This window comes from Gorilla gorilla, chromosome 20, assembly GCF_029281585.2.
Source record: "Gorilla gorilla gorilla isolate KB3781 chromosome 20, NHGRI_mGorGor1-v2.1_pri, whole genome shotgun sequence".
NCBI lineage: Eukaryota > Metazoa > Chordata > Mammalia > Primates > Hominidae > Gorilla > Gorilla gorilla.
This window is the reverse complement of record NC_073244.2, coordinates 58,078,085-58,103,120: the sequence shown is the minus strand read 5'-3', so window position 1 is coordinate 58,103,120 and position 25,036 is coordinate 58,078,085. Positions and strand designations below refer to the sequence as shown.

The following is a 25,036-nucleotide window of genomic DNA, read 5'->3' as shown; positions in this document are numbered from 1 at the left end:
GAGTAGCTGGGACTACAGGCGCCCGCCACCACGCCCGGCTAATTTTTTGTATTTTTAGTAGAGACGGTGTTTCACCGTGTCAGCCAGGATGGTCTTGATCTCCTGACCTCGTGATCCGCCTGCCTCGGACTCCCAAAGTCCTGGGATTACAGGCGTAAGCCACCACGCCCTGCCTAAAAAAATATATTTAAAAATTGAAAAAATAAAAAGGTGGATTCCAGTTCTTGTCCTCTAGAATATGGGCAGCCCTATTGACTTGCTCCTCATGAATAGATGATAAGTGATTTCTGAGGCTAGATTAGAAAAGGTGACACAGCCACTCCCTGGGTCTCTCTGTCTTGGGACTTGTGCCTTGGGAGCTCTGAGTCACCATGGTGGAGAGACCCTATGGAGAGAGAAGGGAGCCAAGGAGCCTTTGGTACCAGATATGTAATTTAGGAAAGCTTTGAAATGATCCCACACCCAGCCACTGTCTGACTGCAAACTTATTAGAGACCTAGAGCTGCCACTCCCTAGCTGGGCTGCTCCTGAATTCCTGACTCCTAGGCACTGCAAGAGATAACAAATGATGATGATAATGATGATGATGATGATTTTTGAGATAGAGTCTCAGCCTGTCACCCAGGCTGGAGTGCAGTGGCATGATCTTGGCTCACTGCAATCTCTGCCTCTCGGGTTTAAGCGATTCTCCCACCTCAGCTTCCCAAGTAGCTGGGATTCCAGGGGTGCGCCACCAAGCCCGGCTAATTTTTGTATTTTTAGTAGAGACGGGGTTTCATCATGTTGGCCAGGCTGGTCTCGAACTCCTGACCTCAAGTGATCTGCCTGCCTCAGCCTCCCAAAGTGCTGGGATTACAAGCATGAGCCACCACGCCTGGCCCATTGTTGTTTTATACCAGTGTATTTGTCTGTTTTCACACTGCTATAAATAACTGCCTAAGACTGGGTAATTTATAAAGAAAAGAGGTTTAATTGATTCACAGTTCTGCATGGCTAAGGAGGCCTCAGGAAACAGACAATAATGCCGGAAGGGGAAGTAGGCATGTCTTATATGGCAGGAAATGAGAGGGCATGTGAAGGAGGAACTGTCAAACACTTATAAAACCATTAGATCTGGCTGGGTGCGGTGGCTCATGCCTGTAATCCCAGCACTTTGGGAGGCCAAGGTGGGCGGATCACGCGGTCAGGAGATCGAGACCATCCTGGTTAACACGGTGAAACCCCGTCTCTACTAAAAGTACAAAAAAAATTAGCCGGGCGTGGTGGCGGACGCTTGTAGTCCCAGCTACTCGGGAGGCTGAGGCAGGAGAATGGCACGAACTCGGGAGGCGCAGGTTGCAGTGAGCCGAGATCGCACCACTGCACTCCAGCCTGGGTGACAGAGCGAAACTCCGTCTCAAAAAAAAACAAAACAAAAAACATTAGATCTCACTATCATGAGAACAGCATGGGGAAACCATCCCCATGATCCAATTACCTCCTTCCCTTAACAGGTGGGGATTACAATTTGAGATAAGGTTTGGGTGGGAACACAGAGCCAAACCACATCAACCAGTAAATCTTGGGCTGATTTGTTACACAGCGATAGATAACTTACTACGTCAGGATCATGGTAAGTGAGATCATGTATATGAACATAATGTGTATGATCATGAATATCTGGCACACAGACAATGGACTGAAAAAGAGAAATCATATTATTCTTACCACTTTCTGCTTGCTTGAGTGTTGTAGGCTGAATGTTTGTGTCCTCTCTGAATTCATATCTTGAAGCCAAAACCATCAGTGTGATATTATTTGGAGGCAGGGAATTTTGGAAGTAATTAGATTTAGATCAGGTCAGGAGGCTGGGACCCCCATGATAGGATTAGTACCCTTATAGGAAGAGGAAGAGAGGCTGGGAGCGGTGGCTCACCCTGTAATCCCAACATTTGGGAGGCTGAGGCAGGTGGATCACTTGAGCCCAGGAGTTTGAGACCAGCCTGGCCAGCATGGTGAAAGCCCATCTCTACTAAATACAAAAAAATTAACCAGGCATGGTGGCGGGTGCCTGTAATCCCAGCTACTTGGGAGGCTGAGGCAGGAGAATCGCTTGAACCCTGGAGGCAGAGGTTGCAGTGAGCCGAGATCACGCCACTGCACTTCAGCCTGGGCGATGGAGCAAGACTCCATCTCAAAAAGAAAGAAAGAAAAAAAAAACAAGAGGAAGAGAAACCAGAGCTCACGTTCTCCACGTGCACACACTGGGGAAAGGCCATGGGAAGGCACAGCAAAAAGGCGTCTGCTTGCAAGTCAGGAAGCAAGGCCTCGCCAACAACTGAATCTGCTGGCACATTCATCTTGGACTCCCCAGCCTCCAGAACTGTGAAAAAATAAATGTCTGTTGTTTAATCACCCAATCTTTTTTCTGTTTTTAATTTTTTGTAGAGACAAGGTCCCATCATGTGGTTCTGCCTCTGCCTTCCAACCTGTTGAAATTACAGGTGTGAGCCACTGTGCCTGGCTGTTTTTAATTTCTTTCTTTCTTTTTTTTTTTTTTTTTTTTAAAGGGATGGAGTCTCACCCTCACCCAGGCTGTAGTGTGATCCCAGGTCACCGCAGCCTCGAATTTCTGGGTTCAAGACATCCTCTTGTTCAGCCTCCCGAGTAGCTGGGACTACAGGCCTGCACCACTTTGCATAGCTAATTTTTAAGTTATTTTCAAAGAAAAAGGGTCTCATTTTGTTGCCAGGGTGGAGTGCAGTGGTGTGATCTTGGCTCACTCCAACCTCCGCTTCCTGGGTTCAAGCAATTCTTGTACCCTCAGCCTTCCAAGTAGTGGGGGTTACAGGCGCACACCACCACACCTAACTACGTTTTTGAATTTTTAGTAGAGACAGGATTTCGCCGTGTTGGCCAGGCTGATCTCGAACTTCTGACCTCAGGTGATTCACCTGCCTCAGTCTCCCAAAGTGCTGGGATTACAGGCATGAGCCACTGTGCCTGGCCTCCCAATATCATATATATCATATATATATAATATGTATCATATATAATATCATATATATATATATATATATATATATATACTTTTTTTTTTTGAGGAGTCTAGCTCCGTCACCCAGGCTGGAGTGCAGTGGCACGATCTCAGCTCATTGCAACCTTACCTCCTGTGTTCAAGCGATTCTCCTGCCTGAGCCTCCTGAATAGCTGGGATTACAGGCGCCAGCTACCACGCCTGGCTAATTTTTGTATTTTAGTAGAGACAGGGTTTCACCACGTTGGCCAGGCTGGTGTTGAACTCCTGTCCTCAGGTGATCCGCCTGCCTCGGCCTCCCAAAGTGCTGGGATTACGGACGTGAGCCCCCGAGCCCGGCCTGTCACACGCTTTTAAATCATCAGATCTCATGATAACTCATTCACTATGGTGAGAACAGCGTCAGGGAAACCGCGCCCATGATCCAATTACCTCCCACCAGGTCCCTCCCCCGGGCATGTGGAGATTACAATTTGACATGAGATTTGGGTGGAGACACAGAGCCAAACCACATCACAGTGTGTGGCGCGGGGGTTGGGGATTCCTGCCCTAGAGCCTCCAGAAGGAGCATATCTTTGATTTTAACCCAGTGCGACCCGTGCTAGACTTCTACCCCTCAGAACTGCAAGAGAGCAAATTTGTATTGTTTAAGCCACCTAGCCTGTGTCATTCATTACAGCAGCAAGAAGACCTGAACACACTGGGGCTGAGGACAGAGATGCACAGGGAGGAAAAGGAATGAGAGACGGAAGTGGCGAGAATGAATGAGATCGGGGAGAATGGGTGAAGATGGCAAGAGGGCCTGGGCACAGGGCAGCCACGGATCATGCTCAGGGGAGGGAAGAGGAGGTGCCTGGGGAGGCTGGCAAGAAACGGTCAGAGAGATGACTTGAGCTCGAAGGACAGAAGCCCAAGGCTGACACCTGTCGCTTGTGTGGGCAGCCAGGAGCTCCCACTTCTCAGGGATGTTCCCAGCATTGTCTCTGTGCTGATGACTTCCAGTGTGGCTGTCATGCCCAGCCCAGTGGCTGGAGCCCGGGGCCCCATTCAGCCTTGGTTGCAATTGTGTGGAAATCAATAACTACAAATTCCAAAGGTATAAATGGGAAACTTGAATGGAGAGATAAGGGCACGGGTTTCAGAGGGAGTATGGCCTTGCCAACACCTTGAATTTTTTTTGTTTGTTTGTTTTTGAGACAGGGCTTCACTCTGCCATCCAGCCTGGAGTGCAGTGGTGCAATCATAGCTCACTGCAGCCTCAAACTCCTGGTTTTAAATAATCCTTCTCCTTCAGCCTCCCAAGTAGCTAGGACTACAGGTGTGTGCCACCACGTTCAGCTAATTAAAAAAAAAATTTTTTTGTAGAGGCCAGACGCCGTGGCTTATGCCTGCAATCCCAGGAGGCCAAGGCAGGTAGCTCACTGAGGTCAGAAGTTCAAGACCAGCCTGGCCAACATGGTGAAACGTTGTCTGTATTAAAAATACAAAAATTAGATGGGAGTGGTGGCGGATGCCTGTAATCCCAGCTACTTGGGAGACTGAGGCTGGAGAATCGCTTGAACCCAGGAGGTGGAGGTTGAAGTGAGCAGAGATCGTGCCATTGCACTCTAGCCTGGACAACAAGAGTGAAACTCTGTCAAAAACAAAAAAAAATTTTTTTTTTTTTTTTTGGTAGAGAGGGGGTCTTGCTATGTTGCTCAGGCTGATCTAGAACTCCTGCACTCAGGCTATCCTCTACCATCGATCTCCTGAAGTGCTGGGTTTACAGGCCTGAGCCACTGCGCCTGGCCATGACTTTATGTTCATTTAATTAATCATATCTGCAACAACCCTGTTTCCAAATGAGGTCACATTCTGAGGGACTGGGAAAGAGGGCTTCAGCATGTCTTTTTGGGAAACACCACTCAACCCATAACGCTTATAAAGAGCATTGTGTTTATGAAGATTGTGTTTATAATGGCCCACCCAGGTACACTGGGATAATCCCCCCATATCAACAGCCTTAGCTTAATTACACCTGCACAGTCCATTTTGCCAAGTAGCAAAGCTGTTCACAAGTCTAGGGATTAGAACGTGAATATCCTTGGAGGGGGCATTTTTCTGTCTACCACACCAGTTCTCTCTCTGAGCTCCAGGCTTGGCTAGACAAGGGATTCCTGAATGTCTCTCTCCAGATGTCTGCTGGGTACTTTCCACTCACCGTGTCCAAGTTGATCTCAGCATCTTCCCCCCCCAGTCCTGTTCCTCTCACATCCCCATCCCAGGGATGACTCCTCTGTCTCTCCCAGCAGACTCATCTCCTCCTGTCCTCCTCTCATCCTTGACTCCTGAGCCAGAGAGCTGAGATTCTTTAAGCAACTCAAAGATTCATTTCTTCAGCCAACATTTCTTCCTTCCTTCCTTCCTTCCTTCCTTGCTTCCTTCCTTCCTTCCTTGCTTCTTTCCTCCTTTCTTTCTTTCTCCTTCTTTCCTTCCTACTTTCCTTCTTTCTTTCCTTCTTTCCTTCCTTCTTTCCTTCTTTCTTTCCTTCTTTCTTTCCTTCTCTCTTTCTTTCTCTTTCTTCCTTCCTTCCTTCCTCTCTCTTTCTCTCTTTCTTTCTTTCTTTCTCTCTCTCTCTCTCTCTCTCTCTCTCTCTCTCTCTTTCTTTCTTTCTTTCTTTCTGATGGAGTCTTGCTCTGTCTTGCAGGCTGGAGTGCAGTGGCAGGATCTCGGCTCACTGCCACCTCCACCTTCAGGGTTCAAGTAATTCTCCTGCCTCAGCCTTTTGATTAGTTGAGATTACTGGTGCCCGCCAGCATGCTCAGCTGATTTTTGTATTTTTAGTAGAGATGGGGTTTTGCCATGTTGGCCAGGCTGGTCTTGAGCTCCCAACCTCAGGTGATCCGCCCACCTTGGCCTTCTAAAGTGGTAGATGACAGGCGTAAGCCACCGCGCCTGGCCTTCAGACAACATTTCTTGAGCGCCTGCTAGGTGCCAAGTCATCTTCTAGGTACTGGGAACACAGCAATGAACAAATCAGACAGCAGTCCCTGTTTTTTTGTGGAGTTTTCCTTCTCATGGGGGGGACTCAGGCAGCAATAATGTAAAGACATTAAATATGTGGTTTATTATGGGGTTAAAAAGAAGCTCAGGGCCGGACACAGTGGCTCACACCTTTAATCCCAGCACTTTGGGAGGCCGAGGTGGACAGATCATGAGGTCAGGAGTTCGAGACCAGCCTGGCCAATATGGTGAAACCCTGCCTCTACTAAAAATACAAACATTAGCCAGGTGTGGTGGCGCTTACCCGTAGTCCCAGCTACTCGGGAGTCTGAGGCAGAAGAATCACTTGAACCTGGGAGGTGGAGGTTGCAGTGAGCCGAGATCACACCACTGCATTCCAGCCTGGGCGACAGAGGGAGACTCTGTCTCAAAAGAAAAAAAAAAAAAGCTCAGTCCTCTTCCCCGACATTTTGCTGATCCTGCCTCCATGTCTCCCTCTCCAGGAGTTTGTCCTCATTGCGTCCTCACCTCTAACCTGCTGGCTGGTTTTGGTACCATAGTCCCTAGCCTGGCTCCTCCACTCCTGAGCCCTGTGCTGCCCTGGAGGAAGGTGGCCACAATGAGCAACTAAAAAGATAGAAAGCCAAGTTAAATTTAAAGTTCAGATAAACAATGAGGTGTTTTTTTATAAATATATCCCAAATGTTGCGTGGGATATACTCATACTAAAAAAGTATTTGTTGTTTATCTGAAATTCCAATTTAACTGGGTGACATGTTTTTATAAAAAATTCTTTTTGAAAAAAAATTTTTTTTTTTTGAGATGGAGTCTCGCTCCGTTGCCCAGGCTGGAGTGCAGTGGCGCCATCTCAGCTCACTGCAAGCTCCGCCCCCCGGGTTCATGCCATTCTCCTCCTCAGCCTCCCAAGTAGCTGGGACCACAGGCACCCGCCACCACACCCGGCTAATTTTTTGTATTTTTAGTAGAGATGGGGTTTCACCGTGTTAGCCAGGATGGTCTCGATTTCCTGACCTCATGATCCACCCGCCTTGGCCTCCCAAAGTGCTAGGATTACAGGCGTGAGCCACCATGCCCAGCCTGAAATGTTTTTACGGGTACAGAGTAAGTGTATACATTTATGGGATACGTGAGATATTTTGATATAGGCATGCAATGTGTAATTATCACATTAGGGTAAATGGGGTATCTATCCCCTCAAGCATGTACAATTTCTTTGTATTACATACACCCCAAATATACTCTTTTAGTTATTTAAAATGTACAGTAAAGTATGGGTTTGTTTTTTTCTTTTTTTTTTTAGACAGAGTCTTGCTCTGTCACCCAGGCTGGAGTGCAGTGGTGCAATCTCGGCTCACTGCAACCTCCGCCTCCTGGGTTCAAGCGATCCTCCTGCTTCAGCCTCCTGAGTAGGTGGGATTACAGGTGTGCGCCACCACACCTGGCTAGTTTTTGTATTTTCAGTAGAGACAGGGTTTCACCATGTTGGCCAGGATGGTCTCGAACTCCTGACCTCAGGTGATCCACCGCCTTGGCCTCCCAAAGTGCTGTGATTACAGGTGTGAGCCACTGTGCCCGGCCCTAAAATGTATTGTTGACTGTAGTCACCCTGTTGTGCTAGCAAATACTAGAACTTATTCATTCTATTTAACTACATTGTTATAACTACGAACCATCCCCACTTCCCCCTGCTCCACTACCCTTCCCAGCCCCTGGTAACCATTCTTCTACTCTCCGTCTCCATGAACTCAATTGTTTTAATGTTTAGCTCCCACAAATGAGTGAGAAGATGGGACATTTCTTTTTCCATGCCTGGCTGATTTTACTCAACATAATGATCTCTGGTTCCCTCCATGTTGTTGCAAATGACAGGATCTCAATCTTTGTTATGGTTGAAAAGTATCGCATTGTGGCCAGGCATGGTGGTTCACACCTGTAATCCCAGCACTTTGGGAGGCTGAGGTGGGAGGATCACCTGAGGTCAGGAGTTTGAGACCAGCCTGCCCCAACATGGTGAAACCCCATCTCTGCCAAAGATACAAGAAAAAATTAGCTGGGCATGGTGGTGCGCGCCTGTAATCTCAGTTACTCCGGAGGCTGAGGCAGGAGAATCACTTGAACCTGGGAGGTGGAGGTTGCAGTGAGCCGAGGTCGTGCCATTGCACTCCAGCCTGGGCAACAGGGTGAGACTCTGTCTCAAAAACAATAACAACAATAACAACAACGACAACAAAACAGTACTCCACTGTGCATAGGTACCACATTTTCTTTATCCATATGTCTGTTGGTGGACACTCAGCTTGCTTCCAAATCTTGGCTGTGGTGAACTGTGCTGCAACAAACATGGGGGTGCAGGTATCTCTTGGATACACTGACTTCCTTCCTTTTGGGTATATACACAGCATGGGATTGCTAGATCATATGGTAGTTCTCTTTGTGGTTTTTTGAAGAACCTCCATACACTGTTCTCCAGAGTGTCTGTACTAATTTACATTCCCACCAACAGTGTATGAGGGTTCCCTTCTCTCCACATCCTCGCCAGCATTTGTTATTACATATTTTGGATAAAAGCCATTGTAACTGGGGTGAGGTGATATCTCGTTGTAGTTTTGATTCACATTTTTCTGATGGTCAGTGATGTTGATGTTGGGTACCTTTTCATATACCTGTTTGCCATTTGTGTGTCTTCTGAAAAATGTCTATTCTGATCTTTTGCCCTTAGGCTTTTCCAAATATAAGATCATATTATCTGCGAATAAGGATAATTTGACTTCTTCCTTTCCAACCTGGATGCCCTTTATTTCTTTCTCTTTTCTGATTGCTGTAGCTAGGACTTCCACTACTACGTTGAAGAACAGTGGGGGAAGTGGGCATCCTTGTCTTGCTCCAGATCTTAGAGGAAAGGCTTTCAGTTTTTCTCCATTCAGTATGATTCTAGCTGTATGTCTGTCATACATGACTTTTATTGTGTTGAGGTATGTTCCTTCTATACCCAATTTTTTGAGGGCTTTTATCATGAAGGGATGTTGAATTCTATTAAAGGCTTTGTCAGCATCAATTGAAATGATCATATGGTTTTTTTCCCTCATTGTATTGATATGATGTATCACATTGACTGATTTGCATATGTTGAACCATCCTTGCATCCCTGCGATAAATCTCACTTGGTCATGATAAATGTGAGTGACCTTGCTTTATCTGGCAACACAACTATGAAGTCAGAAACTGTTCAAACTAAGGCCAGGAGTGGTGGCTCACGCCTGTAATCCCAGCACACTGGGAGGCCGAGGTGGGCGGATCACTTGAGGCCAGGAGTTGGAGACCAGCCTGGCCAATATGGCGAAACCCTGTCTCTACTAAAAATACAAAACTAGCTGGGCGTGGTGGTGCAGGCCTGTGATCCCAGCTACTGGGGAGGCTGAGGCAGGAGAATCACTTGAACCTGGGAGGTGGAGGTTGCAGTGAGCCAAGATCAAGATCACACCACTGTACTTCAGCCTGGGTGACAGAGCGAGACTTGGTCTTTAAAAAAAACAAAAAAAACAAAAAAAACCAAAACTGTTAAAACTAGAACTTTCTACCTCGTCACTCTGTTTGCCATTGTTTCCCACCAGGTGGAGCCATGGTCATATTTATTATCTTAACATCTTAACATGTTTACTTATGGTAGGTTGACCTCTAGTGGTCCAGCCTCGTGGTATTCATGCCCTTCTGGGACCTATACCCCTTTGTGTGTAGATTGGGCATAGTGACAAGCTTCTAACAAACAGCATATGGCAGTAGTGATGGGATGTCACTTCCGGGACAGGTTACTGGAAGACTGGTTTATGTCCTGCTGGTCCTCCCCACCTTGCCTTGCTTGCTCTGTGGAAGGGGCTTCCATGCTGGGAACTGCCCAGGGAGAGGCTCATGGGGCAAGGAACTGATGCCTCCAGCCAACAGCCAGCAAGGACCTGAGGGCTGCCCACTGCCATGAGTGAGTCTGGAGGCAGATTTTCCACCCTGAGATGCCTGCAGCTCCAGCCAGCCCCTTGACTCTCGCCTTGAGGAACCTACAGCCAAAGGCACCCAGTTACCCTCACCCAGATTCCTGACTGTTGGAAATTGTGACATCGTAAATGTTTCTTGTTTTAAGCCAATACATGTTGGTGTAATTTTTGTTTTGCCTTTGTTTCTGTCTTTTTGAGACAGTGTCTTACTCTGTCGCCTGGGCTGGAGTGCAGTGGTATGATCATGGCTCACTGCAGCCTCGGCATCCTGGGCTCAAGTGATCCTCCTGCCTCGGCCTCCCAAAGTGCCAAGATTACAGGCATGTGCCACAATGCCTGGCCTGGTATAATTTGTTATGTGGCAGTAGATAACTAATACACTTGTTATGTGGCAGTAGATAACTAATACATAACTAATAAATATTCTTCTCCCCACTCCCTCTCTTTCCCCCCTCACTGGACTGTGATGTCTGTGAGGGTAGGGACCATTATCAGTATTGTAACCTGTGTGTCATCAGACAGCACGGCACAGGGTATGTTTGTGCATAGCGTTCAAAAGTTCATGGAGTAGGCCAGGCAGAATGGCTCATGCCTATAATCCCAGCACTTTGGGAGGTCAAGGCGGGCAGATCACCTGAGCCCAGGAGTTTGAGACCAGCCTGGGCAACATGGTGAAACTCCACCTCTACAAAAAATGCAAAAATTAGCGGGCCTGATGACACATTCCTATAGTCCCAGCTACTTAGGAGGCAGAAGCAGGAAGATCACTTGAGCTTGGGAGGCAGAGGTTGCAGTGAGCCAAGATTGCACCACTGCACTCCAGCCTGGGTGACACAGTGAGACCACATCTCAAAAAAAAAAAAAAGTTTGTGGAATAAATGAAGGAATGAATGAACAAAAGTTGTTAGTTCTCACATAAGCTTTTAAAGGACAGATGCTCAAGAGCAAGCAGGAAAGTGAAATACTGGCAAAATAAAATATCTTCTCTGGGTTTGCTCTGGGAGAGCAGAGTACCAGCCAGGGGTCAGTCAGAGAAAGAGAATGATAAGAAGTGAGATATGGATATGCATATATGTATTCAGGTATCAGTCCTGGTTCTCCAGAAGAACAGAACCAGTAGGAGATATAGATATGATATATACACGTATGCATATAAATACACATATATGCTGCTGGAGTTTGGATATTTGACTCTCCAAACCTCATGTTGCATTTTGATCCTCAATGTCAGGGGTGGGGCCTAATGGGAGGTGTCTGGGTCATGGAGGTGACTTCCTCACGATTGGTTTGGTGCCAGCCTCTTGGTAGTGAGTGAGTTATCTCTCTATTAGCACCTGCAAGAGTTCCCCTGGGAGCTGGTTATTAAAAAGAGACTGGCATCTTCCCGTTCTCTTGCTCATTCTCTTGCCATGTGATTTGGACATGCCAGCTACGCTTCCACTTCTGCCATGAGTGGAAGAAGCCTGCGGCCCTCACCACTGCAGACTGGGGAGTCAAATAAACCTCTTTTCTTTATGAATTACCCAGTACCCAGGCTCGAGTTGGTTCTTTTTTTTTTTTTTTTTGAGATGGAGTCTCGCTGTGTTGCCAGGCTGGAGTGCAGTGGCACAATCTCGGCTCACTGCAACCTCTGCCTCCCAGGTTCAAGCCATTCTCCTGCCTCAGCCTCCCGAGTAGCTGGGACTACAGGCACATGCCACCACGCCCAGCTAATTTGTTTTTTGTATTTTTAGTAGACACAGGGTTTCACCATGTTGGCCAGGATGGTCTTGATCTCTTGACCTTGTGATCCACCCACCTCAGCCTCCCAAAGTGCTGGGATTACAGGCGTGAGCTACCGTGCCCAGCCCAGGTATTTTTTTGATAGCAAAGCAAAACAGACTAAGATATATGCACATACACATATATATACATACATGTATATATGTATGCATATATGTGTACATGTATTTATTTATGCATTTATGTATTTACTTATTGCAAATGAATGGGCTTCTGCCATTTTAGGGGCTGGCTACGTAAGTCCAAGATCCACAGGGCAGGCTGGAGACTCTCAGGCAGGAGTTGATGTCATTCAAAAGCAAAATTCCTTCTTCCTCAGGGAAACCTCAGTTCTGCTCCCCCAAAGGCCTTTCGACTGATTGGATCAGGCTCACCCAGATTATCTAGGATAATTTACTTAAAGTCAACTGATAGTAGATATCAGTCACATGTACAAAATACTTTCACAGCAACACCTAAGTTAGTGTTTGATCAAATAACTGGATACTAGTGTTTGATCAAATTGCTGATAAAGATATACCCAAGACTGGGTAATTTATAAAGGAAAAGATGTTTAATGGACTTACAGTTCCACGTGGCTGGGGAGGCCTCACAATCATGGCAAAAGGCAAAAGTCACGTCTTACATGGTGGCAGGCAAGAGAGAATGAGAATCAAGTGAAAGGGGAAACCCTTATAAAATCGTCAGCTCTCATGAGACATATTCACTACTACAGAAGAGTACAGGGGAACCATCCTCATGATTCAATTATCTCCCACCAGGTCCCTCCACAACACATGGGAATTATGGGAGCTACAATTCAAGATGAGATTTGGGTGGGGACACAGCCAAACCATATCATCTAGGTAAATGGATATAGGAAGCTGAATATCACAATTCATAAGGGATGGGTGATAGGGATTTGACCGTATGCATTGCATAAGCTGGTTGAACCATCTATGTAAGGGTGATCTCTCTGCATCTGCTGGTACAGCCGGAAGTCAGCAGGGCAGGTATTGGGAAGCGAAGATGGGATACGAAGTGGGGAAGCCAGGGCAGACGAACCGAGAGGATCAGTGGGAAGCCATGTAGACAGACGGGACCCTCACAGTCTCCAGGACTCCAATTTTCATGAGCGGATGTCTTCCAGGAGAAGTCACTGCTCTTTGATTTGGAGTGAAATGTGCACCTGCGGGAGGAGCCTGTGGGAGCTGGAAGAGGTAGGGGCCTGGCTGCTGCCTCACATCCCCAGGGAGAGCCTCAAGGTGCAAACAATGTGCATGACAGCCACAGTGCCTGGGCCTGCACCCACCTGCCCAACACAAAAGCATATGGCTTCTGCTTCCCTTCTGCCTTCTACATTCATGCATGTTGTCTCCTGGGGCCCATGCTAACTTTCAGCTGCATAGGGAAGGGCTTGTGGGAAACCTCCTTCAACTTAATGAAATTGACACATTACAAATTCATGACCAGTGGGAACTGGGACCTTGCTCACCTCTTTGGCTGTGGCCAGAGGCCCTCCTAGAAGCAGAAAGAATTGAGAAGTGGTGCTTCCTGCAAGCAGTACCTATTGGGAAGCCATCTCACAAGGGAAGCTGGGCAATGTAGTTTGCAGGCTTCTAGCCTGGTGGTACAAAGGAGGGTGCTGATGGCTGAGAATGAAGCAGAAAGCCAGCAGATAAACACTGACACCAAACCAGAGGGGTGGAAATGCTGGCTGACAAAGTGAATGACACTCTGTTGACCTCCAACACCAGCACTTCTAGATCTTAGGGCCCTGTTCCAATTCTCCTTACATCTATTCCTTTTGTATTATTGGTTGGGGCCCTATTTTTCCCTTGGTGATTCTCCTGTCTTATGAACCTTGATGTCACATAGACTTGTAATTTCTCTGGGGACAAATCCATTTTCATGAGAACATAGGTTGGTCATGCCTCCAAAATCAATCCCAAATCCGAATCTACCTCCCTCTCCCCCTACCCTCACCCAAGCCACGATGCTCTCTCTCCTGCTTGAGCAAACAGCCTTCTAATCTGGCCACTCGTTTCCACCTCTGCTTTCCTCAAATTTTCTCTCTACATTCAGCCAAAGGGACTTTTATAAGGCACAATCCAGCTGGGCATGATGGCTCATGCCTGTAATCCCAGCACTTTGGGAGGCAGAGGCAGGTGGATCGCTTCAGTTCACGAGTTTGAGACCAGCCTGGGCAACACAGTGAGACCCTGTCTCTACAAAAAATACAAAAAAATTAGCTGGGTGTGGTGGTGCGCACCTGTAATTCCAGCTACTTGGGAGGCTTAGGCAGGAGAATTGCTTGAACCCGGGAAGCAGAGGTTGCAGTGAGCCGAGATTGCACCACTAAACTCCAGCCTGGGTGACAGACTCTGCAAAAAAAAAAAAAAAAAAAAAAAGCACAATCCAGGTCTTGTCACCCCTGTTGAAGACTCCAAGGCTCTGTCTTATGCATGAAATAAAATAGGAGCCTCTATATCTTGATCTCTTCCTGCCTCAAGTTGAGAACTCACTGAGTCTTGCTCACTGGGGGCTGTCCTCTGGCCTCTCTCAGATCCTCAAGTCCTCCAAGTTCTTCACTAAAGAGCTGTGTACTGGCCGGGTGTGGTGGCTCACACCTGTAATCCCAGCACTTTGGGAGGCCGAGACAGGTGGATCACCTGAGGTCAGGAGTTGGAGACCAGCCTGGCCAACATGGTGAAACCCCGTCTCTACAAAAAATACGAAAATTAGCCAGTCGTGGTGGCGTGCACCTGTAATCCCAGCTACTTGGGAGGCTAAGGCTGGAGAATTGCTTGAACCTGGGAGGCAGAGGTTGCAGTGAGCTGAGATTGCACCACTGTACTCCAGCCTGGGAGACAGAGCAAGACTCCGTCTCAAAAAACAAAAAACAAACAAACAAACCAAAATCTCTGCACTTTCACTTTCTCTTCTCTTCTCCATGCCTGGGCCTCTCCTCTTGTCACTCCCCTTGCCCACCATGGCTACCTCCTTTGTATTCCTTTGTATTCCTTCCTGCCAGGTGTCACCAACTTCCCCAGCCCTGCTACCTAAAGCAGAGTCCTCCTGCAGTCACTTTCCACCACATCACCTAGTTGGACTTTCCTGGTAGCATGTGTTTTTGCTCCATGAAATGATTGCATTTCTAGTTGTTTATTTAGTTTCCACTTATCCTAGTAGACCGGAAGCCCCAGGAGAGCTCAGACTTGGTCTGGTGACTGCTCTCTGTCCCATCAGTGACAGTGTCAGCGTCCTCAGATCTGGGATTATTCATGTGAGTCCAACACCCCTCAGAGCCCTCAAGAGGAAAGGGAGAGGCGGTGGCGGGATGGACACCCCTGCCTGCTCAGCCCTTCTCCCTGAGGTCTCTTGGATCTGAACAGCAGCAAGAGATCATGGCAAATAAATCACTCAATGCTTGTGTGTTTTGTGCATGTTTTTAGTGCCTCCAAATGCTGAGCATTTAGGGTTTGTTTCCGAGGTTGTCTGAAATATGCTAGGGCTTTGGTGTTGGAAGCAAATTAGGATACCTGTTGTCTGCCTGCCTGTGCTCTGTGTTAACCTGAGGAGCTCTCAGCTGGGCCACATGGAGGGTACACGGGGTGGGCCCCACAACCCCAGCCCCAGCCTTCCTTCCATTTGTGTGTGTGTGTGTGGTTTTTTTTTTTTTTTTTTTTTTTTGAGACGGAGTCTCGCTCTGTCACCCAGGCTGGAGTACAGTGGCATGATCTGGGCTCATTGCAAGGTCCGCCTCCCAGGTTCACACCATTCTCCTGTCTCAGCCTCCCGAGTAGCTGGGACCACAGGCGCCCGCCACCACGCCCGGCTAATTTTTTGTATTTTTAGTAGAGACGGGGTTTCACCGTGTTAGCAAGGATGGTCTCAATCTCCTGACCTCATGATCCACCTGCCTTGGCCTCCCAAAATGCTGGGATAACAGGTGTGAGCCACCGCGCCTGGCCATATTTTTGCAGTATCTGACCCACCTGCTCCCAACCTGCATTTTAGCTTTGACACTTGTGCTAAAACTTGTCCTGCCAGTGTTGCTCTGAGACCAAGCATGCCGGAAATGCAGCTTCCCTCATCATCACTTATCCTCATTGGCTAACAGGTGTTCTAATCTTTTATTTTATTTTATTTTATTTTATTTTATTTTATTTTATTTTATTTTATTTTATTTTATTTGAGACAGGGTCTTGCTCTGTCGCCCAGGCTGTAGTGGAGTGGTGCAATCTCTGGTCACCGCAACCTCCACCTCCTAGGCTCAAGCAATTCTCCTGCTTCAGCTTCCTGAGTAGCTGGGATTACAGGCACCCACCACCATGCCCAGCTAATTTTTGTATTTTTAGTAGTGACGGGGTTTTGAAATGTTGCCCAGGCTGGTCTCAAACTCCTGACCTCAGGTGATCCACCTGCTTCGGCTCCCAAAGTGCTGGGATTACAGATATGAGCCACTGCGCCAGATGAAAATCATTTTTAAGTCTTATTTTCCAAGTGTTGAATAAGTTTCCTGCACAGAGCTCCTGAAATCGTGTTATCTCTAAAGGTAACTATTGGTAAAATAAAGGGTTGGTCTGATTCTGGTTTGTACTATCCTTAATTAAAATATCAGATAACCCACAAATGTTACGGGAAATAGAAAAATTGGAGCTTAATTTGTGGCATATATTCCCAATCCCAATGATCAATAATGTTTGTATATCATTTATATTAGTACACAGATTCAGTGGTGGCTATTTCATGTGGTCTGTGAATTGTGCCTTTATATAGTGTAGGCTCTGTCCTATTTGGCTTGGTAAACTTACATAGATAAAACAAGAGGTGTTAATGGCACACAGAGGCCTCCTTTTTGTATGGTTAGTACATCTAGAATTATGTGGTGGTGAGCACTGCTAAAACCAGAGAATTAGCTTCTGTCTGGATATTATGTAAGGAATCTAGAGTTGTATATTTGGACTGGACTCTATTAGTCTGGAACTAATAGAACTTTCTTTTACTGCCTACTTTTTTTTTTTTTTTGAGACGGAGTCTCCCTCTGTCACCTGGAGGTGGAGTGCAGTGGCGCGATCTTAGTTCACTGCAACCTCTGCCTCCTGGGTTCAAGCGAGTCTCACACCTTGGGCTCTCAAGGAGCTGGGATCACAGGCATGTGCCACCACCCCCAGGTAATTTTTGTATTTTTTGGTAGAGACGGGGTTTCACCATGCGGCCAGGCTAGTCTCAAACTCCTGACTTCAGGTGATTGCCTTCGAAAGTGCTGGGATTACAGGCGTGAGCTACCACACCCTGCTGCCTACTTTTATGGGTGAATTCTTCCTCCTTCAAGATCCTTTAAGTCTGGACTGAGGTCCTGTAAACCACAGCATATGTACTGGTTTAATTTCCTGGGAGGGCTTGTAGGATCTGGTTCTACAAATGAAGTTCTACACATCAGCCTTTGTTCCATAATGGTGGGCTTTTCTTACTAGATTAACTGTCTTCATTCTCACATACGATATTGTCAGTTTAGCCTTGGGTAGTACATTTGATTTGTCTATATCCTTGCAACAATGGGAGCTAATGCATATTAAACTCATGAAAATGCTACATTGTCAGGACGGATGAAGTTATTCTGCATTGTCAGAAAGGATGAAGTTATTTGTAATAATATCTACCCATTATTCTAAGTAGTTGCACCGACTACTTAGTTGATGTTTTTCATATTTTTATCAGAATCATTATGGATGTTTCCAGATTATATATAAATATGGTTCAGTTATTTATTGATACATTATAACCATAAAATTCAAGCACAACCAATGTTCTTTGTTAAGGAGCAGTTATAATTTTTCTAAGCCTTACCCATCATAAATGCATTCATCTGCATTCTGATTAGAATTATTATAATATTTCAGTCTCTGATGATTTGTTAGCTTATAATTTTTTTTTTTTTTGAGACAGTCTTGGTCTGTTACCCAGGCTGGAGTTCAGTGGTGCAATCATGGCTCACTGTAGCTTCGATTTCCTGGGCTCAGGCACTCTTCCCACCTCAGCCTCCTGAGCTGGGACTACAGGCGTGTGCCACCTCGCCTGGCTAATATTTTTAAAAAATTATTTTTTGTAGAGATGGGGTCTCACTGTATTGCCCAGGCTGGTCTTAAACTCCTGGGCTCAAGACATCATCCTACCCCTGCCTTCCAAAGCGTTAGGATTACAGGCGTGAGCCACTGCACCCGGACAGTTTATAATTTATATTGAGATTTGACACAGGATATGTTTTCCAGAATTTGGAAGAGTCAGATGGAAAAATACTACTGAGAGGCTTTCATTCCAATTTCCACAAGTATAAATGTTAAATTGAGAGTTGGCAGTGGGTCACGAAGAAAGGAAAAGAGCTTCTTCCTATGCCCATAAAAAGAAAGAACATTTGTAAAGCAATTCTCAATAATATTAAAAATAAATAACCACAAGCAGATTTCCTTCATCAGTTTCATTTTGTTCTATGTAAATAGGAGTCTGTTTTTAAAAAATTATTTATTTATTTATTTATTTTGGGACGGAGTCTCGCTCTGTCACCCAGGCTGGAGTGCAGTGGCACAATCTCGGCTCACTGCAAGCTCCGCCTCCCGGGTTCACGCCATTCTCCTGCCTCAGCCTCCCGAGTAGCTGGGACTACAGGCGCCCACGACCACACCCGGCTAATTTTTTGTATTTCTAGTAGAGACGGGGTTTCACTGTGTTAGCCAGGATGGTCTCGATCTCCTGACCTCGTGATCCGCTCGACTCGGCCTCCCAAAGTGCTGGGATTACAGACATGAGTCACCGCGCCCGGCCTATTTATTTATTTATTTTTATCAGATACAGGGTTAGTCGTTATGAAATAATCTACTTATGGAATAGAAAGAACTCTGGAAATTCTGGTTCTGCTTCTGGTACAGAATATCACAGGTGTCTACTTGGGATGACAATGCTGGTTTACACGGTGATATGGTTTGGCTGTGTCCCCACCGAAATCTCATCTTGGATTGTAGCTCCCACAATTCCCACGTGTTGTGGGAGGGACTTGGTGAGAGGTAATTGAATCATGGGGGCAGGTCTTTCTCGTGCTGTTCTCGTGATAGTGAATAAGTCTCAGGAGATCTGATGGTTTTTTTGTTCTCTTTTTTGGCTGAGCACAGGGGACTTTATTGATGGTACATGACAAGGTGGGGCTCCCTAGGCCCCTCCCTCTTCAGGGGATCGGCATGGAAACTGTGAGGAGAGGGAGATTCTCAGTGTGGTGGGGGACTGAGTGTGGCAGGGACTCCCCAGCAGTGAGGACCTCTCTCTTCCTCTCATGCTCTCTCTGGGGCTGGTGGTCTGGGGGTCTTACTCCTTGGAGGCCATGTGGGCCATGAGGTCCACCATACTGTTGCTGTAGCCAAATTCATCGTCATACCGGGAAATGAGCTTGACAAAGTGGTTGTTGAGGGCAATGCCAGCCCCAGCATTGAAGGTGGAAGAGTGGGTGTCGCTGTCGAAGTCAGAGGAGACGACCTGGTGCTCAATGTGGCCGAGGATGCCCTTGAGGGGGCCCTCCAATGCCTGCTTCATCATTTTCTTGACGTCATCATATTTGGCAGGGTTTTCCCAGACAGCAGGTCAGGTCCATGACCAACACGTTGGCAGTGGGGATATGGAAGGCCATGCCTATGAGCTTCCCATTCAGCTCAAGGATGACCTTGCCTACAGCCTTGGCAGTGCCAGTAGAGGCACAGATGATATTCTGGAGAGTCCAACGGCCATGATGCTACAGTTTCCCGGAGGGGCCATCCACAGTCTTCTGGGTGGCAGTAATGTCGTGGACTGTGGTCATGAGTCCTTCCATGATACCAAAGTTGTCATGGGTGACCTTGGCTGGGGCACTAAGCAGTTGGTGGTGCAAGAGGCATTGCTGATGATCTCGAAGCTGTTGTCATACTTCTCATGGTTCACGCCCATCACGAACATGGGAGCGTCAGAAGAGGGGGGCAGAGATGATAACCCTTTTGGCTCCTCCCCGCAAGCGAGCCCCAGCCTTCTTCATGGTGGTGAAGATGCTGGTCGACTCCATGATGGACTCAGCACCAGCATCGCCCCATTTGATTTTGGAGGGGTCTTGCACCTCGAAGATGGTGATGGGATTTCCATTGATGACAAGCTTCCTGTTCTCAGCCTTGACGGTGCCATGGAATTTGCCATGGGTGGAATCATACTGGAACATGTAGACCATGTAGTTGAGGTCAATGAAGGGGTCATTGATGGCAACAATATCTACTTTACTAGAGTTAAAAGCAGCCCTGGTGACCAGGCTCCCAGTTCCAACAAGTCCATTGACTCCGGACTTCAACTTCACCGTGGTGTCTCAGGGACCTATGTGGCTGGCAAAGCACAAGAAGATGCGGCTGTCTGTTGAATGGGAGGAGCAGAGAGCCAATCTGATGGTTTTATAAGGGGGAGTTTCCTTGCACAAGTTCTCTCTCTTGCCTGCTGCCGTGTAAGATGTGCCTTTCGCCTTCCGCCATAATTGGAAGGCCTCCCCAGCCCCATGTGGAACTGTAAGTCCATTAAACCTCTTTTTCTTTATAAATCACCACGTCTCAGGTATGTCTTTATCAGCAGCATGAAAACAGACTCATACACATGGGAAAACCTGAACCCAGTGAGTCTATTTCTTGAAGTGTCGATAGCTCAGGGTATCAGGTATTGTCTATTCATCGAGGCACTTTGACTTTCCTTTCTCCAAGACCCAATTTCTGGCCTGTAGTTTCCAGTTAACCTTCAGGAAAGCATGAAAGGAAAGCAGAAGTCACTTATTGATTGTAGGACTAAATAATGATGGGGAATTTACTACAGTGACTAATACTATCTAATAAGAAGAAAACAGAATGCTCTTTTAGGGCATACTATATAATTATTCCAAGAGAATTAGATCAGTGTTTCTCCTGGGGGCAAGAACAGATTATGGACACTGAAGATATTGACACATCACCATCCTGTAAAAGTGGACAGTCTCTGAGATATATTTATAATAGTGACATTTAATGCACAAAATTAACCTAAGGGAGGCTGAGCTCATCTTTTTAGTTTGAAAGCATTTTTCACATTGTGTGTTCAAAAATCAGGGAGGTTTTTACACTATTGTAGAATCATTTTGAAAACAGAAGCATATCAAATATAGGCTGGGTGTGGTGCCTCACGCCTGTAATCCCAGCACTTTGAGAGGCCGAGGCAGGTGGATTGCTTGAGCCCATGAGTTCGAGACCAGCCTGGGCAACACTCTCCAGCTGAGGCAGGAGAATCGCTTGAACCCGGGAGGCAGAGATTGCAGTGAGCCAAGATCACGCCACAGTACTCCAGCTTGGGCAACAGAGTGAGACTCTGTCTTGAAAAAAAAAAAAAAAAAAAAGCATATCAAATATACTTAAGAGTTCTAGCATCCCGCCCTGTGTGTGTATTTCCTATGGTGGGTTACAAGGTGAGGAAACAGATCTTTGGTGCTTTGGCCATCCAGGAAGGGCCAAAGATTATTTTGAATGTACAAATATCTTGATGATTTTTAACTTTTCTGAATTTATAGTCTGATTTTGTGAAAGGAAACATCAAAAAGAATTGTCCAAAATACTGATCACTTGACTAAAATAGGTGCATAATTGCCTAAGAGAAAGGAGTAATTATAGCTTGGCTACCCTATTAACCATAATGACAATCAAGATATTCAAAAATAGGCCAGGCACAGTGGCTCATGCCCATAATCCCAACTCTTTGGGAGGCTGAGGCAGGAGGATCATTTGAGTTCAGGAGTTAGAGATCAGCCTGGGCAACATAGGGAGACTCGGTCTCTACAGTTTTGTTTTTTTCTTTAAATTACCAGGGCATTGGTGTTGCATGTCTGTGGTCCCAGCTGAGGTGGTATTATCACTTGGCTCTGGGAGTTCAAGGCTGCAGAGAGCCGTGATTGCACCTCTGCACTGCAGCTTGGGTGACAGAGTGAGACCTTGTCTCAAAAAAAAAAAAAAAAAAAAAAAAAGTAAATTTAGGCCAGGAACGGTGGCTCATGCCTGTAATCCCAGCACTTTGGTAAACTGAAGTGGGTGGATCACCTGAGGTCAGGAGTTTGAGACCAGCCTGGCCAAGAAGGCAAAACCCTGTCTCTACTAAAAATACAAAAAATTAGCCAGGCATGGTGGTGCGTGCCTGTAGTCCCAGCTACTTGGGACACTGAGGCAGAAGAATCACTTGAACCTGAGAGGCGGAGGTTGCAGTGAGCCAAGATCATGCCACTGGACTCCAGCCTCGGTGACAGAGTGAAACTCTGTCTCAAAAATAAATAAATAAATAAATAAATAAATAAAGTAGAAGGTAACTATAAGGGAATTTAGCTTTTTGTAAGTGAGAATCCTTTACTGCACGTTTTAAAAAATAAACAATTCAACAATATGACAAAGGTCAGAAAAAAGGAAAAAAAAGTTAAATCTTCTCAAACAAGAATGTTTAGTAAGGCAAGAACCTCTGCTACCCGGACAAATTTCACAGAAAGTAAAGAATAACTTTTTACTATGCCTTGCTGAGAGCAGACTGAATACTTTAAGATCCCTTTGTCATTTTAAAGACAGAAAAAACATCAAATTCTAGTTTTACTGTTTTTGCCCATCATCCAGATGGCATGATACAATCTGTTTTTCTTTCTCATTTTCTTTTTAAAATCTTATATATTAACCCATACTTATACATTATCCAGGTGTTCAAAGATTATTCATTAAATAGCTCAGTATTAGTTTGAGTCCATAAAGTTAAAAAGAATCTTATATAGTATGTTTAAGCTGGCACTACAGTATGTCATAATCCTATTTTCACTGAGTATATGTTCTAGGTTGGCATTTACTTTTTCTTAGCACTTTAAAAATATGATTCATTGTCTTCTGATTGAGAAGTCAGCTGTCAGCTTTAATAATGTTCCTCTTTTGAAGGTAATGTACCCTTTTTTTTATATGACTGCTTTTAAGACTTTTCTCTTTGCCTTTGTCTTTTAGGAGTTTTACTATAATGTGTCTGTGTTTGATTTCCTTTGTGTTTATTTTATTTTGAGTTTGAAAGACTTCTTGAATTTGTGGATTGGTGTCTTTCATCAGTTCTGAAACATTTGCAGATGTTATGTCTTTCGATATTGCTTCGCACCATTTCCTCTCTGTATGTCTTCAGGGACTCTGCAGAAGTCAACTCACCTCTCTGAGACATTGAGCAATTAGTCTTTTATAGATCAGGCTTATGGTTTCCTTAGTAAGAAAATTTCCTCAAATGCTTGGTAAGTTTTTGGTCTATTTGCTTCCAATCAATTCCATTTATGAGTCCCACCCCTAAAGATCTCTTCCAGCTATAATTCTTAAGCATTTAGATTTTTATTTTTTCTTTTTGTTATGGGAAATTTCAAACTGTCCAAAAGCAGGGAGAATGTGCAATGAACCTTCTTATGTTCAATGATTGTCAATATATGTCAGTCTCATTTCATCTATATACTCCTGGTTTCCCTTATGATTGGATTATTTTAAAGCAAATTTCAGACATAGTATTTAACCTGTAAACACTTCAGTATGTATCTCCAAGAGATAACTACTACTAAAAACATAATTATAATATCATTACAATACCCCCCCAATACTAAAAATATTTTCTCTTAATTTTTTTTGAGACAGGGTCTTGCTCCATTGCCCAGGCTGGGGTGTTGTGGCATGATCACGGCTCTCTGCAGCCTCCACCTCCTCGATTCAAGTGATTCTCCCACTTCAGCCTCCCAAGTAGCTGGAATTACAGGCATATGCCACCATGCCTGGCTAATTTATTCTTCTTATTATTTTTTTTTGTGGACATGGGGTCTTGCTATGTTGCTTAGGCTGGTCACGAATTCCTGAGTTCAAGCAATCTTCCCACCTTGGCCTCCCAAAGTGTTGGGATTACAGGCATGAGCCACTGTACCTGGCCTGTACTTTCTTAATATCACCAAGTATTTAGTCAGTGTTGAAATTTGTCCAATTGTCTCATAATTTTAAAACATTTTCAATCAGGATCAAAACAAAGCCCATGTATTTCATTCAACTAATACACCTCCCCTTCTTTTTTTCTTTGTGATTTTTAAATAGCTTTATTTAGAGAAAATCCATGTATCATATAATCCATCCATTTAAAGGTTACAATTTGATGGCTTTTAGTATATTCACAGAGTTGTCCAACTATCGCCATTATCTAATTCTAGAACTTTTCATCATCCCAAAAAAGAAACCCCATGCCGGTTGGCAGCCCCAGCAACCACTCAGTTTCTTCTTTTTCTACAGATTTGCCTATTATGGTTATTTCATATAAATGAAATCATACAATATGTGGGCTTCTGTGTCTGGCTTCTTTCACTTAGCATAATGTTTTAAAGGTTCATCCATATTGTAGCATGGATCATTATTTAATTTCTTGCAGTTATTTTTTTGGAGAAACCAGGTCATTTTCTCCTATAGCTTTTCCACATTCTGAATTCTGCTGACTGCATCCATGTGGGGTTTCTTAATGTATTCCTCTGTTCCCTGTTTATCCTGTAAACTAGTATTTAGAACTAGAAGCTCAATCAAATTTAAATCTCACTCTTTGGCAAGACAACTTTACAGATGGTGCAGTGAGCTTCCATAAGGTGTCTGTAAGCCATTGATAGTTCCTGTGATCACTCCATATTTATAGCAGCTATTTGAGACCATTGGAAACAACAATCTTGAATGGAACAATAATATATGAAATCAGATTTTTGCTTCTGGTCTGATTCTCCTTTTCTGGCCACGAAATCTTCATGTCAATTCTCAAAAAGGCTTGGAGGCTCTCTCTTGTTGTTTAGTAACCTTGTCAATCTGTAAGACTCCAAGCCTCTAGACTCACAATACATTTAGATGTTAGGCTAAAGAAAGAAAATGCCTCTTTCCTTTGCTGAATTTTACTTCTGTCCATTTTTGTTTGTGAACTGGTCAATTCTTGCCTGGGAGCATTTCTGACTTATGATTTTTTAAAAGCAGCAGGAAGTAGCCAGAATACATCAATATCCTGCCTTTTAAAAACCATTCACCCACAGACATATAGATCAATGGAATAGAATCGAGATTCCGGAAATAAACTCTCACATTCATGGTCAATTGATTTTCAACAAGAGTGCCAAGATCATTTAATGGGGGAAGGAATAGTCTTTTTAACTAGTGGTGCTGGGATAATTGGATATCAACAAGTGAAAGAA

At 45.2% G+C, this 25,036-nt stretch overlaps 2 pseudogenes across 2 annotated transcripts in view; one reads left to right on the top strand and one right to left on the bottom strand.

The window, feature by feature from the left end:
* PPP5D1P (protein PPP5D1) overlaps nucleotides 1–25,036 on the top strand; it is a 128,499-nt pseudogene that overhangs the window by 26,352 nt on the left and 77,111 nt on the right. The window lies entirely within an intron of this gene.
* LOC101129178 (glyceraldehyde-3-phosphate dehydrogenase-like) lies at nucleotides 19,126–20,112 on the bottom strand (annotated as a pseudogene).